General features: G+C 39.9%; 1 long non-coding RNA gene across 1 annotated transcript; it reads left to right on the forward strand.

Moving 5' to 3' along the window:
- Positions 1-3025: 3025 nt before the first annotated feature.
- Positions 3026-14230, forward strand: LOC140849299 (uncharacterized). Its single transcript, XR_012131042.1, has 3 exons — positions 3026-3101; positions 8061-8148; positions 12701-14230. It is a non-coding gene; the product is annotated as an uncharacterized lncRNA (long non-coding RNA).
- The last annotated feature ends 64 nt before the right edge of the window (positions 14231-14294 follow it).

Raw genomic sequence — 14294 nt, forward strand, 5'->3', positions numbered from 1 at the left:
GGCTTCACCAGGTTTCCAAAGAGGTTCAAGGTCAAAAAAAGAAAAATGGGTGAAGAACCCCTAGATTAAGGGTTATCATTAAAAGGCCTTCTTGGAAGATTTCATGTAGACTATTTTATAACCCAGATTATTACATGATCTGTAATCCTGAGTGATTTTAGAATATTAGAGTAAAATGGCAACCTTAGGACTTAAAGAAAATTCAGTTTAGGACAAAGCAAGTGGGACTTCTCATTAGCAGCTACTAAATTTGGACAACTTATTCCAAAAGATCAAGAGTTTCAAAACAGACATCTTTAGTACATGAACAGCTGAACATTAGTGGACCCACTTTGTAAAATATTTGATTTTGGGGAATATCTTGAGGTTGGCCGGAGTCTGTCCAGACGTGCCTTGAAGGGTCTCTTGGGCTCCAACAGGGATGATGCTTGTCTTAGCCCTGGATCCAGTCCAGGAAATCCTTAAATTTCTCTGCAGTGTTGTAATCCTTCCAATAGAAATGATCATTTTGTGTCTGCCTCCTACAATCACTTTGAAATGCTTATGTTCTCCATGTTCTTTCTCTTGCTAATTTGTAGGTTGGGCAGATGCAGATTTTGAGACAACAGATTGCCAATGAATTAAATTATTCTTGTCAGTTTGGCTCCAAACATCTGGCAGCTGCTCTGGAGAATCTCATTAAGTAAGTGCTAGTGTTTGAAATGGTCATCTGTGGGCCTGGATTGTTATCATAAATGGCACCCCAGTTTCTTTAATACCTACTCTTTTACATTCTTTTTGAGTAAGAAGTCTTTCTGAATTTATAGGCTTCCTTCCCAAGAATTACCAAATTGGTCTTTAAAAGACTCCTTCCTCAGTATTGTCCCTTGGTGCCTCTCTCTCCTTCCCTCCACCCCACGCTGCTGATGTATTCATTTATTCAGCCAATATATTGATCACTTAATACACACCAGACACCGTGCAGAGGGTTGCACTGACTGAGAGAGCAATTATTACCCATTTCCGTAGGACAGTCACTAGCCATCCAGAGGGCAGTTAGAGGTGTGTTAATTACCTGGAGTGGTTGGGCATGCAGCCTGTTCCTCACCAGCAATTGCTCTCATTTCAAGCCTTCTCCTTAAATAGTCTGTGCTTCTCGGCACAGGACAAAGTCAGTGTAAGCAAGTCAGTGCTTTTGACAAGCTAGGTATTGAAAACAGTAAGTCAATTCATAAAAATTTGAATGGTGAAAGCACTTGATTTAACTCCAAAAGACAAAGTAATTCTGGATCAGACTTTCCACTTAAAGCCAATCACAGGTACAGAAATTGAAAATTAGAAGGATCAAGCCCTCATTTTACCGATGAGGAAACTGAGGCCCTGAAAGATTCTTTCATAGCCTGTGGTAACTGCTGTCTGAATTCAGTTACTCTCTAATGCTTATCACTCTTGTTTTTTCTCCTTCGTTTAGGGCTCTCCTAGCGGACATCGAAGCCCACTATCAGGACCCTTCACTGCCTTACCCCAAAGAAAATAACACACTCTTATACGAGATCACAGCCTATCTGGAGGCAGCTGGCATTCACAACCCACTGAATAAGGTTCATAATTAAAATACATAATGGTGTGGTGGGGAACCGTGTGGCACAGAAGGTGATTTGGCCCAGGTACATGAGACACTGGGAGAACCTGGGTCCCAGTCCCGGTCCCAGAGGCTCCATTCTCCCAAGTCCCCCCTTGCTGAGTTCCAGTTTCCCTGGTGGAATATGAGGGTGATCTTACCTTCCCTGTGTGATTCAGAGCTGGGAGAATCAAGTGATACAATGTTCAAGCTCCCTAAAAAGGAAAAGGCACTGTATCTGTAAGAAATTAGTTTTAGGTTTGTCTGGCATTTGGTGTTTGAACTGCAACTGAATGGTGGCCGTGATCCTTCTTGCCCAAAAATGCTTCCACTGGTGACTGGCAGCAGTCATAATCATAATCTGGGGCTAAATACTCTTTTCTGCAATTCTGATCTCCACAAACCTCTGAGAGCAGAAAGATTTTTCACAACTTGGTGTTAGGTCTCATTTGGTGGCAAAACTTGTCATGACATAAGACTCTTTGTACTTCTGTGAATATTCGTGTTTTAATGCAGCAGTACTGGTGACTTTGATTATAGGGTGAGACCCTGGGCCCTCTTTCCCTTTTCACGAACTAGGAAAAGTGAAGTTCTGAAATCTCTGCCATCCCCTGGGTTTTGGGTGAAGATTATGAGCCTGTGTAGCAGCTGACGTTATTCTGAGGGCTTATTACATGCCAAGCACTGTGCTAGGTCTGACCGTGGGTGATTCCACCTGAGCTCACAGCAGCCGCGTCAGATGTGCCACTGTCGGGTTGGCCCGGAGGCTGGGAGGCTGGCGACTCCCCCGGGCTCCACACTAGCAAGCCTTGGAGCCCGGCCGTCACCCTGGACCCGGACCGGTGTCCACACCGGAATGCCCTCCTGCCTCCCAGGGAATTGGGGCTGGCTGGGTAGACCCTGACTGCCGCGGGAACCGGGCAGGAAGCTGCTCTGTGACATTGCCCAGGGGTCAGCAAACAGCGCCCGAGACGTCACCCGCTTTTCATGACGGACTCCTGCTCACTACTCTGTGGACTGCCGCTCCTCCTTTCTGCCTCTGCCCTCCCCTCACTTTGCCTTGACTGTGGCATCTGGCTTTCCCCCCCTTGCTCATCACCCTTTGTCCCCATCCCATTGTTATAATCATAATCATAATCTGATTATGAGGATTAAGAGGATTCAGAGGGAAAGTAACTGCTAATCTCTAAGCAAAGTTGTTCCCTTCCCAGAAGGGTTCATTATTTTATAGGTATTTATGTTTGGGAGGTCAGTGATGTTACACAAAACTCAGAAGTCAGTAAGTCAATGGAACCATTCTAGTCTTAGGTAGTGTGAAGAGTAAACTGAAATAAAATAGAAGCTTTCCACTTGAAAATGTGTTCTGCAGTATTGTGCAATAACTTTTCTTACCTTTGTCTTTTTAGATATACATAACAACAAAGTGCTTACCCTATTTCCCAGTTGTCAACTTTGTTTTTGATCTCCCAGTTGCCAAAACTTCAGTACAACAAAAACCTAGGTACTGTATGACATTTATTCTTTTCTGTATTGAATTTATTCTATCCAATAAGTAATAACAGGTTAATAATCTAACCAAACAACTCTTGTATAGAGTGCTATTCACATATGAGATCTTTGTATAGAGTGCTATTCACATATGCATTTAGTTAAATGCATGTTTATAAAATCCATGTCTTTGGGCCTCTGAAACATGTATCCCTTCATGAAATGTAGATAGTGGATTTAATAGCAACAACGTATAATCCACCTTTAATTTCCAACAGATTAATTATCCAACTTGTAAAATGTGTGGAAACTTTGCTTCTCTCCTTTCTTTAATGTATGAACAGCTGATTTTATATAAAAGAAACTTCTTTTGGTTAATATCTTATCCACTTAACAAGTGTCATGTGCCTACGGTGAATATGGAACTGTGGTGTGAAGAGTAACAGTACAGCAACAATACAGGAGTGAACACTAAGACAGGAATATCTAGGACTTTAAGATACATCTGATTACATGCGAAAATAATACAAACAGCAGATAACAAGACTTCCAGTGTATTTCTGTCCAGGAATATAACCCTAATTGTTTTGTCATTAATCAGTTTATCCTGAACTCTTTTATAATCACTTTTCTAATAGATTCCCAAGTACTTCCCCATCTCCAAACTTTTTATCTGAGTTTTAAAAAACCCACTGTAGAGTGTAATTTAGCTTAAAAGCATTATAAGAGCTTTCCTGTAAATGTAACCATGTAATTTTTTTTTGAAGTATAGTTGACATAATATTATAATAGTTTCAGATGTACAACACAGTAATCCCAAATTTATTACATTACAAAATGCTCACCACTGTCAGGGTAGTTACGTGACACCCATCTGTCACCATACCAAGTCATTACAGTATTACTGACTGATTCCCCGTGCTGTGCCTTCATCCCCGTGATTTATTTATTCTATAACTGGAAGTTTGTTCCTTTTGATCCCTTCATCTTCACCCTCCTGGCAACCACCAGTTCGTTCTCTGTATTTATCTGGGTTTTTGTTTGTTAGTTTTGTTGTATCCATGTTATTTTTTCAATCAGCAATTTCAAAGTGTATTTCTTCCTCGAAGTATTTCCCTTGCTATTTCATAAACCTTTTAAGGATAAAGATGTAGAGTCTCTGTAAGGTTCTTACTCTCTCATATGAAAATGTTTCTTGAAAAAATAGCTCTCATAGCAACCCCTGTTGGTGCTACAGAATGCAAAGCCCAGGACTTGCTGTAGGAGGGAGGGAACAAATGTGTGTTTGGATTCTGGATTCACCACTTAATCACCTATGTGACTTTGGCCAAGTTCCTGAACCTCTCAGGCTGGTCAGATTTTTTAAATGCCTGATACAGTACCTGGTACAGAGCAAGTGCTCAACTGATGCTAAGTCCTGTTCTGTATATTGGTCAAAATCAATGTAAAGAACCATCCCAAGGTGAATTTAAGGTTTCATCTCAAGATTCAGAGAACCATGCTCCCCCTCTGTGGTCCCTGTGTTATTACTACATAAGAATATATGATCCTTTATAATGATGGCTCGTCAGTGCATAAACATACCTTGTTTTTATTAAAGGCTAGTCATTTACTGGTGTCATTCTTAGGTAATATATCTTTCATTGTACATATGGTTAAGATCAGGCATGTCACAGGAAGCATGTCACTATTCCATGGAATTGCCAGATCTTTAAATAAAACAAAGCTTTTAAATGTCTTAGAAATGTATCTGTACCTGACTATAGTTCTTTTCATGGATTAGTCTGCTGTGGTAACTTGAGAATCAGATTAACAGTAGAACTGAGGAAGAAACATCAGCATGTTTGTATACCCTGAACACATGTATTTAACCTTGTGAGCATTACTCTCAAGAATTGCATGCCTTCCTTGGTCTGTCTTAAGAAAGAATCTGTGGTGCTGCATTCATAGAAGTTTTTGTTGTAAACGTAACTATTGCTCTCTACCTGGGAAGGATTATTCCTCAGTGTTCTGAGTACTGGCAATGCAGTGGGCATTAAATAATTCAGAATTTCCAAAACCTATGTTGGGTTAATCAGGATAACTTGTTTTGGCATCCTGATCTAAGTAGAGATCTCCCAGTCATCACAAGAACCCAAATGTAGGATATGGGGGGTCTGTCTGACCAGTTTAACTTTAGAATAAGCTGCCAATCCTTTTTCCAAAGTCGTACCATATTACACACCCATCAGCATTTGTCAATGTCCATCTTTTAATATTTAACCATTCTAATGGGTATATATGGCATCTCATAGTTAATTTGCCTTTCCTTGATGTTGAGTACTTTTTCATGTGCTTTTTGGACTTTATATCTTTCTTGGTTAAGTGTCTGTTCAAGTCTTTCACTTGTTTTAAAATTAGGTTGATTGCTTTTCTCTCACAGTGTCATAGGAATTATATATTATAGATATAAATCCTTTCTTAGATTTATGAATTATGTATTTTTTCTCAAGAACTGTGACTTACCTCTTCATTTTCTTACTGATGACTTTAATGAGCAGAAGTTTTTAATGCTGATGATGTCCAATGTATCCATTTTTTCCTTCACAATTAGTCCTTTCTGTGTCCTAAGAAATCTTTGCTTACCCCAAGGTCCTGAAGATATTCTCCTAGTTTTTTTTCCGGAAGCTTTGTAGTTTTAGCTTTAACATTGAGATCTGTGGTCCATTTCATTACTTTTTATGTACAATGTGAAGTAGGGGTCAAGGCTTATTTTTTCTTCATGGGATATCCAGTTTCAGTGACATTTGTTGAAAAGATATCTTTCTCCATTACATTGTTTGAGTATTGGTGTGTAATGTAACGAATCACACAGAAGTTTCCACATGATACAAAGCTTGTAAGCCTTTAATTCTCCCCTCCTCCTCACCATGTGGCTTTTCTGGGACAGAAAAAAAAATGTATTTACATGAGGCGATGGGTCCTGAGCCTCCTTCTCTTTTACCCTGAAGGGTTAACCCAGCTAAGTAGATTTTCCTGTTGTGTTACATATTCAAAATGTGGAAGATTACCACTTGGTCATTTTTGTCAATATAACTTAAAGACACTGCTAATCAGACATGACTTCAGAGGCCATTGAATTTACCTCCCACCAAGGGCATGAACAAGCTGTCAGATGACCCTGGCAGGTGGTCATCCAGTCTCTGCAGGGACGAGGTACTCTCTGCCTCTCCAGACAACACAGAGCACTGGTAGAGTCGTTCTCATTGTTAGAAAGTTCCTGGTTGCAGTGAATGGAAAATTTCATCCCATCTCTGAAAATTTCACACACGGGCCTGTTTGTAGTCTTTGCGGTGAGACGGAATAAATGCCGCCTCCTTCCTCAGCACCACTCGGCGCTCTTCGAGTTGGCTGTAGTTTCTAGAGCTCTCTTTTTAAGATAAGCCCCTCCAGCTGTTCTGCGGTGCAGTGGCTCAGAAGCTGCTCCATATCAGGGGTTCCAGTTTGTTACCAGCCATCTTAAAAGTGTTCTCTCAAACTTGTACCAAAATTCCAAATACAGCCCTCCCCTTAGAGTGGAGGAGTTCCTATCCTCCTTCGTTCTGAGTCCTAGGGAGCAAAGTACAACGAAGGCTGCAGTGCTGAGATCTGACGTCCATTGTATAGGAGTGGCTCTGAATGATTTTGCATCATCTTTAAATCCTGACATCTCTCTCCCATGAGCCTCAGTCAGGCCAGTTCTTCCCCATCTTAATGAATGGATTAAACATCAAATAAACAGGGAATTTTCTTTTTTTAGGACATATGGTCCAATTTGCTTCAAAGAGTAGATTTTCTTAACAATTGAAGAGCTCAGAAGGAAGGGGAAGTCTCAAAATGAAATTGTAATAATCACGAAAAGGTCAGTTGCAGAGGAAAGCAGTAGGCACCTAAAAATCTGGTGCACCTGCTCGGGACCAGGGAGAGGAGACCAAGGACTCCAGTCCAGGCATATGAGGTGGTCAGAGAGCAGCTCCACACCTGGCCACCCCCAGCCAGTGCTCCCCATCTGTCAAGAGCTGGCAGGTCCTTCATCCTCTGTTTTTCCTTCTGCAAAGGATTTAGTGTGGCCTTAGTCCAGGATGATAGTGGCAGCCCTGAGAGAGGCCGTCGGGGTATAGGAGTAGAGCAGAAGCTCGGGTTCCAATTCAGCTAAGTGAAGGGTCATAAGGCACCTGAGAAGCATGGACACTGCCTCCTTCCCCTCGTCCCAAGAAGAGCAAATATAAATACAGCCGTGGTCACACAATGACAGATGGAGAGCAGTGGAAACTTTTCCAGGTGTTATCACTCGTAAACCCTTTCAAAAGCAAGAAGTCACTAGAGAAATAGATCAGTAATACAGTACCATCTTATGGTACCATTTGCTAACTAGAGAATGCCGATATGTAAATTGGAAATAGTTTTAACAGTTAAAAATTCATTTTGATATAAAGTAAGAGTGTAAACTCCATAAGACTATTGTATACTTTGTGGCATTCCCAGTTCTAGAACAGTGCTTGGCAATACAGTTGTCATACAAATGAAAACTGAGTGGGATCCCGTGTGGAAAATTGCTAGATGCTGATTTTATTTGATACCCTTAAGTATACAGTAATGTGCCAGGCACAATCTCAGACGCTAGACATAGGAAGATGCAGGTTTGACCCAAGCCCTCAAAGAAACCAGCGTACAAGCAACTGAAAGTTTAAGAGGCGTGGAAGAAGATCCTGAGGCTAATGAGAACATGAGAAAAGGCCACCTGCCCAGAGTATCAGGGAGGACTTCACTAGGTTATGTGCTGAAGATGTGCCCGCAAGATAATGACTTGCTATGAAGCAAGAAGTTGGTCTATAGGTTTGTTTCTTCTCTGACCTCATTTAGAAATCTGCCATTGATTTAGTCTGTCAGCATGTTGGCTGAGGGTCCGATATGTGCAAAGCAGTTCATTGATCCGGACTGTTCTTTGTTACAGCCAGAAAATACCCGAGATGCCTGCAGATGTTGTGGGTGCCCTTCTGTTCCTGGAGGATTATGTTCGGTACACAAAACTGCCCAGGAGGGTAAGCAGCAGATAAAGACAGTGTTGATGCCCTTTTTATAAGGCCCTTTGAACTTGCTAGGAGTGAGTCCAGCAGCTCACTCACCTTGGCTGCCTCCGAGCCCCTTGCCGGGGCTCTGCCCCACAGCTCTAAAACTCCCCATCCTCCCTGGTAAGTGCTTTGCAAGGAGACAGTTTAACGCACCTTCCTTGCTCTTCTCCCTCTTTACCCCACCTTCCTCCTGTCAGCAGCTCACCCAGTTCAGGAGTTGGGATGGGCAGTCCAGGAGAGAATTTCTTTAGTGGCAGGGATAGAAAGGTAATTGTGTGGTTGTTTCCTTTCCCCAGTAATGGTTCTCAAGCAAGTTTGATTATTTTCACAGCATGGCGAAAATTATACCATCCATACTACTGTTCCCAAAAATGACAGACTGCTTTTTACCTTCTAAGATATTCTTCCCTTTTCCTTTCTTACTAGTGAGTCTGCTTTGGTAAGTTTTAGCTGAAAGTGGAAAGCTTGATACTAAAATATAAAAGACTTCCAATAGATGCTGAACAGCCATGCCGATTTTTTAAAAATTAGCTTAGGAATTGAACATCTTTGTTTATAACAAAAGCCAAAGATGATGTTTTAAAAATTAACTGCCATGTCATACTTAATAGTGAAATACTAGTGGCATCCTTATTAAACTCAGGACTGTAGTGATCATGCAGCAGTACTGATACTTCAGTGCTACTTTTGTTGCACAGGTTTGTTAAAGAGAGCAGTTGTATATTTTCCTTGGTTCTTGTCCCTGCTGCAACAAAGAATTGAAGGGCAGAGACACAGTAGTGAACCAGAATAAAAGTTTTATTTAAAGTTATGCACTTAAAGAGAGAGAAAGTGCAGGCGACCTCAGAGAGGAGGTTCCCAGAAAGGTTGAAAAGTTTTATTTAGTTATTGTGAGTTTGTTTTGGAGACACAGGGAAGTCCCAGTACAAGATGAGGAAGGGATAGATTAAAGCAAGAGTGTCAGGGAATGACAGAACAGAGTGATAAAAGAAGTTCAGTAAACTGCTGCTCAGCATGGGACCCATCCCCTGCTAACTCCTTAAGCCAGTGCCAGCTGGCATCCAGTGTCCACTTGGATCTGCAGGGTGTGGGAACTGAGTCCCTACCACCCCAGGATTTGGGGAGCTGCAAAGCACTGGATGGAGTGAGATTACATTCTGTGAACTTCCTCAAGGCAAAGAAAGGAGACTTTCTGGCAGGCTACTAAAAAACATGACAGTATAGCTGCAGTTTCATCCGGGTCACCCAGGCCATGGTAATTTGCAAGCCTGGATCTGAGCTCTCAGCAGCCCCTCCCTACTGACCTGAAATAGGACAGAGTGAAGATTTGAGCTTAAATCCAGAGTATTAGAATGAAATAGCAAAGTAACGAAGACACTACTGGAAAAGCGCAGAGACAAAACATTACAATTTGAGCAGTGAGAAGTTTATTTAAGGCAAAAAGATGCACACTTGGAGAAAGGAAAGTGTGGACAACCTCAGAGAAGAGGCGTGCTAAAAGGTTTAAGTTTTATTTAAAGAGAGAAAGTGTGGGTGACCTAGAAAAGGAGGCCTGAAAGGTTGAGAAAAAGTGTGGGTGTCCTCAGAGAGGAGGCATGCTGAAAGGTTGGGGGTTCTCCCTTTTAAGGATTTTTCAGGAATGTGACAAAAGGCTACAGGGTGTAGACTTGTTAAGTGGTCTCAAGATATTTATCTTTGGTGAGAGACATTAAGTTTCTTCTCTTCTATTATCAGTTCTCTAGGTAATTCTGCAAAATTAACACAAGCAGTGTACTGATCCAGTTCTTCCCCAGGATAGCAGGTTCTCTCTGGGACCATATCAATCAAGACAGCCTGCCCTGCCTCCAAGGTGGGCTGAGTTATTGTCTGTTTCCTAAAGAATAAGTTAAGAATCTTATTTCTTAACTTCATGGGTTTTAAAATGCAATCTTAACTTTAAGATGGAATCTTTCCTGTTTTTACTATGCTGTTTATATCTGGGCTTGTTTGCTAAATTAATCATAATGCTTGTCTCCTGCCCAGGTTAAGGATTACTTGATTAGGGGCCAGAGGAGGAAAAAATAGCATATACGTCAAGTTAAATAGTAAGCTAGGCCTTTTAGCAGACTAAAGTAAATCTTACAACGGCATGATCTAATTGACACAATGAAGACATGGGCTGCGCTCAGATACTTTTCTTTACCTGGGAAATATTTGGGCTTTCCAAGTTACTCCCCGCCTTCGGAGCTTCAACTGATTAACCCATTAACTCTGTGAGTCTTTTCTGGCTCTCTAGTTTTAACTGGTTAACTCTTTGAGTCCCTTCTAGTGGGTTTTACTGGCCTTATTCTCCCTCCACCGCACTTATATCTATCCTTCTACCTAACATGTTCAAAACAAATAAGAAATGAAAAATTGTAAATGTATTTGCAAAGAAGACAAATGTGTATTCTTTATCAATGATGTAATTGCCTACCTTGAGTGCCCAACAGAATCATGTGGAAAAGTGCTAACATGAGAGTTTATAAAATAAGCTGAGTACAGGATGTACTAAGTAAATCCACAAATAAGATCCTATTCACAAAATTAACAAGGAAATGATAATAATTAACAAGGATAATCTACAAGAAGTTATTTAAAAACAATTTGAAAAACTTTAGGAAAAAAACAAAACTTTTTAAGTCCATGTTTCTGAATGAGAAGTCAAATATTTGTTCTTCCTAGCTTATAGTTTTATTGTAATTATGATCAAAATCCATTATAAAAATTTTTCATTAATAATCATTAATATTAATAAAATGTTATTTTAAAATACAACATTTTTTAAAACTTCACAGAACTTAGGCTAAAGCAGAATTTTTAAAAAGAAGATATTAAAACTATCAAATATTAAAATATATTATAAAACTACAAAAAACAAAATAGTGTGGTACTGGTATGAAAGTCAATAGATGGGTTGAAACTAAAATATGTAGCCTAGAAACAAATACCAGTACATAAAATAGTATATAAGGAAAGGTAGCATCTCAAATTAGGGGAGAAAGGGAATATTAGTCAATAGTGCCAGGACAGTTAGTTCAATATGTGGTTAAAAATAAGAGGCAAGTTTGTCTTTTTATATTTTCCATGTATCAAAATAAATTACAGATAGTATAAAAAATGAAAAAAATTAGCAGAAATTTTAGACAAATACTTTCAGCTCTCAGAATTTCCTATATATTCCGAAAGCAGGAAACATAAAGGAAAAGATTTAGAGATTTGATCTCTTATAAATGTCAAATGTAATGAAAGAATTCTGTCAAATGTCTCTTGATTTAATAAAATGGGGGAAAATTACAAAGGGAAAATAACAAAGATCCGTTTCCTTGATTTATAGGATGTTCTTTTAGATCTATAAGGAAAAGATAAGCAATCTAACAGAGAGGAAAAAAATAGGCAAAGGCTATTAACAGGCAGTTATCAGGAAAAGAAATACAAATGGCTGGTAAATTTGTAAAGATGTTCAACCTTATTATATTCAAGGGTCACAATTCAAAATACCTGTGAAATTAGTTTCAACACATCAGATTGATAAAACCTACAATGCTGGGCCCCCAATGTTTAGAAGGGTTTGGAGCAATAGGACTTTTCAGTACTGTCAATGGGAATGTAAATTGCTTATCCTCTGGGGTGTGCAATTTGGCTTATCTATTAAAAAACTTTTGTAATACACTTTCCCAATCTCAGCAATTCCACTGCTAGGAATCTACCTGCTGGGTATAGGTGCAAAAGTTCAAGATATGTTTGCAAGGATGTTCATAAGATTTAGTAGGACACAAGATAATGCAATCCTAATTTTGAGGGTGTGTGTGCATGCAAACATATGTGTATAAATTGAAGGAATTCAAAGCAAAGTAACTATCAATTTTAGATTCTCCAAGGGACTGAGACTAGACTCAATCTCTGTTTTTGCTGAATTTCCTCTAATTAGGTAATACCTTTATAATCAGAAAAAAAAGAAACACTGCTTTTAGAAAAAAAACTATTTTCAGCACTTGGAGATCACCTCGTTCTACACCCCATCCTTCACCTCCCTTTCCCCCAGCGCTTCCCCTAAGAACAGTGAAGGAATGAATGCCTTTAAGGGTCCTCCTCTCTTCCCCCTCTGGCCTGAGTCACTTGCCAGACATGCTATTATGCCTAGGTTATTCATCAATTAACTGTGAGGTGACCTGAGACTAACCTTCGTACTTCCCAGAGGCATGTGTATTCCTAGCCGATCCCAGGGCCTTTACGAGCCAAGGAGCTCACATGTAGAGACAGGTGGAACTGAACAGCATCCCCTCAGATGTCAGCAGTGCCAAGAAATTAAGACACCAGTACGAGGAACACCAGAAACAGAAGGTGGTGGTTCTAAGGAGTGTTCCACCCATGGGAGGCCAGCACTTCCCTGTGATACACCTTGCTCCAAGGTGGTCTTCATCTCTTTAATTTTCATGTGGCAAATGTTGAATTTGTTCTGAATTATGACACCATGAATAATTAAACTATTTTGATTTTTTAGGTTGCTGAAGCACATGTGCCTAATTTCATTTTTGATGAGTTCAGAACAGTCCTTTGAGTTTGATTTCTACTTCTTCAATGAAAAGGATTGTCCTTCTACTACCACTAAAATGAATTCAGAAATGAAAAGAAACTCAATGGCCCATAGAAACTGCATTTTTTCCCTTCATTGTGGGAAACATCAGACATTCTGGGTAAGATGTATCTCACCGCACTAGTTAATATAATTGTTTAAATCATGGTGTTATATACAATTTATATCATGTAGAAGCAGAACATATTTCTGTACTGCCTCTTATAAATGCTGAATGTAATTGTTATGTATAAATCCATTTAGTTTTATGTTCTAAAGAACTATTTGTGCAACTCCAGATTTTCAGTAAAATAATATTGCCAGTATCCAAAGTTGTCCTTCTTCCTGTGATTCAAAAACTATATATTCCCCTGCAAAAAACCTTGTCTGGAAGGTAAGATTCATATGGTAGGTCTGCTGTACATACCCATGACAGACTGGCAGGTGTATGGCGATAGACAAAGTAGCAGCGAATGTAAAGAACATGTACCATAGAAGGTAATTGGATTCGAAGGCTTGCCATACTCTTACAATCCCGGATATTCTGGGATTCCTAGAAGGGTTTCTAGCATCTCTTCTATAGGACTTATTTCAGCTGCTGCATCCACCCTTTCCTTCCTTCCTCAGCAGCCCGATCCTCACCCCAGCAGCCCTGCCTGGTCGAGGCCGAGCAGAAGTCTAAAAGTGATGTTGCCCAGCACCTAAGGAGTTTGGAAGTCAACTTTGGAAGTTCAGCAATCCTATATCCACATGTCAAAAATATCTTGCTATTTTCCATTTGTAATCAGGTAACAGTAACTGCATGATGAGATCTTTAGATCTCTGTGAAAATGGCTCCCCAAAGAAAGCCAGCTGGTAAAGAGGCCAGATCTAGGAAAGTGAGGAGTTTTTCACCGGGAAATAGAACTGCGGGACAAACTAGGGGAGAAAGTGTCCACCATACACTGTGCTATAACAAGGCAGCTGAAACAGGGCAACACATACCAGTTGGAATAACTGCAACTGATTCCACTCGTGATTTGGCTAGAGAAACTTAAAAGCTGAAAAAGAAATTTCTACTATGAAAGCTTTATAAGTCATTTTAGCCATAATCATTAGAATCTGAAGTAGCCCTTTAATATTTCAGGTTATGTATTACTACTCTTTCAGGGGGAACAAATTACTTCAATGGTATTACAGAATTTTCTGAAGTCTTATGATACCTTCTGAATGTCCATAATCCCTTCAAATATACTGTAAACTCAGTAAATTCAAACTGATTTTAAGGCATGGTGGCAGATACTGCAAGTGCTTATTTGTTCATTCACTGTTCCTTGAAGTAACCTTAGCCTGGGTTGTTAACATACAGAGTGAAACTTGTAAAGCCCTTGACTGCTTTCCTGTATGAATGTGCTATTTTCAGACAACTCAGAAAAGAACCTTATCAGATTGCCTCACTAGAAAGATGAGGAAAGGAAGGTCCAGAGACATTAAGGCAACTTCCCCCAAAGTCAGATTTAAGAGAACAGGTTTCCCTGTATAT

The sequence above is a fragment of the Manis javanica genome, chromosome 4 (assembly GCF_040802235.1).
Source record: "Manis javanica isolate MJ-LG chromosome 4, MJ_LKY, whole genome shotgun sequence".
NCBI classification, from domain to species: Eukaryota; Metazoa; Chordata; class Mammalia; order Pholidota; family Manidae; genus Manis; species Manis javanica.